The following is a 1,866-nucleotide window of genomic DNA, read 5'->3' as shown; positions in this document are numbered from 1 at the left end:
GCCCACGCCACGCCCTCTGCTTCATGCGCATGCGCGCCTTGGCGCTGGGCTGCCCGGCCCCACCCCACCCGCGGCCCCAGCCAACCTTGGTGGCCCCTGGGTGTCCCCCGGAGCCACCAGCGCCACCTGCACGCAGGGGCAGTTCTGTCTCCTGCTTTCGGGCCTCCTGCCTGCTTTTCTCGCCTGTCCCGGTGGCTCCAGCCCCTGCGCAGATGTCCACAGGAGGGAACGGCCGGTCTTGCCCTGCTGGGGCCGGGGCGCCCCCGCCCCGCCTGCCTCCGGAGAGTCTCCATCGTGCCCCAGGTGTCCTTCAGCATCGATGGCCGAGCTGGAGACCCCTCCTTAGCCTGTGAAGCTGGGCAGCAGGCGGCTGGCCCTGCGCCCCAGTGCGGCCGAGTGGGCGCGCCACTAGGTCCTGTTTGCTGCGGACACGGTCTCTGTCCGGCCTGGTGTTGGGACGGCACTGGCTGCCTAGGAGGGGCCAGTTGAGGGGGCTGGCCATGCAATGTCCCAAAGCGGCGGTGCGGGGAGGGCTTCTGGGCAGGTGTAAATGGAGGGAGGGCTCCCGGGAGGTGGTTGGGTCAGAGTAGGGGACCCCAGGAAAAGGACATCCAAAAGAGACGGTCACTCCAGAAGCAAACTGGACGGCAGGGACACGTGGGGAGGGGACAGTACGAAGCTAAAGAGGCAAGCGGCCTGGGATGGGGGCCTCTCGGCCCCTTCCTAGAGCCCCCGGGAGGGGTGGGGTGTGCAGGCTGCCCCTGGGGAAGCCGCAGACTGCAGGGTGGAGCTGGGCTCCCTCTGTACCCTGCTGGGGTCATTTTGGGAGGGACGCCTCTGCCGGCTGAGCCTGAAATTGGCCTCAGGCGCCGAAGCCGCCCCGTGGGCAGGCTCTCTGGGGTCCTTGGCAGCTCCAGCCACGCGGACCCTGGGGTGGGGGCTGCGTGGCCCTTTGTCAGGTACGTGGAGCTGGCAAGAGCAGACGGACACAGAGGACAGTGAGTCCTGCTGGTCTGGGGGGGCAGTGCCTTCTGGCTCAAGGGCCCCCACTCCCCAGGCCTACACCTCCACCCCCGGCACTGCCTCTGCTGGGCAATGAGGGCTGGGGAGGCCACAGCAAGGAGCACCGGAGGCCCAGCTCGCCCACCCACTCAGCAGCTTGGGGCTCAGTGGGCGGGGCGTTGGGCGGGGCTCAGTGGGCGGGGCCTTGTGGGCAGGCCGCAGCCAGCGCCCGCCCGCCCAGCCAGAGCCGGGTCCTGAGCTGCGCAGCCCTCTCCTGCGCCCAGGCCTGACAGATGCGGCTCTGGGTCGGAGAGCGGCTGAGCGCTGCCGCTGCAGGTGGGGCAGGGGAGCAAGGGGACAGGAGGACTGGCGGATGCCCACGAGGGGGCGAGGTCCCGAGGCCCCCCACCCCGAGCCTCAGGCCGGATGGAGCAGGGTCACAGGGACCGGCAGGGTCAGCGAGGCTTTGGCCTCCCTCTGGTGAGAGACTGTCCAGCTCTTCACACCCTGCCGCTGGCCTCCAGGCGGGCGCCTGCAGCCTGCCCTCCGCCCTACCGGACGCCTGGGCCCAGGGGCACACCGGCAGCATAGGTACTCGCACCTGGCCGGAGGGCGGGACAAAAAGGGGAGGGGCTCCTGAGGCCGGTCTCCCTGGCTGGGCACTGAGGCCTGTAAAAGCCACCCAGGGCCCCAGACCCCTCACCCGCTGCCCGGAGCCCCAGGAGCCTGCCGGCCTGTGGCTGCACCGCAGGTGCCCAGCAGCAGCCAGCCGGGGAGCTGCTGGCACCTCACAGGCGCTCCCAGGCCGCGGGGCCTCCGACCGCCCACCCTGCAGACCGCGACAGAGCAGGGGCCAGCCCAGCC

At 70.9% G+C, this 1,866-nt stretch overlaps 1 protein-coding gene across 1 annotated transcript in view; it reads right to left on the bottom strand.

Annotated features, from left to right (window-relative positions):
* ARC (activity-regulated cytoskeleton-associated protein) overlaps window positions 1-1,866 on the bottom strand; it is a 28,955-nt gene that overhangs the window by 20,755 nt on the left and 6,334 nt on the right. The window lies entirely within an intron of this gene.

The sequence above is a fragment of the Condylura cristata genome, unplaced genomic scaffold (assembly GCF_000260355.1).
Source record: "Condylura cristata isolate star-nosed mole 26May11 unplaced genomic scaffold, ConCri1.0 scaffold00009, whole genome shotgun sequence".
Lineage (NCBI taxonomy): Eukaryota > Metazoa > Chordata > Mammalia > Eulipotyphla > Talpidae > Condylura > Condylura cristata.
The sequence above is the reverse complement of the archived record's forward strand: the minus strand, read 5'-3'. Positions and strand labels throughout refer to the sequence as shown.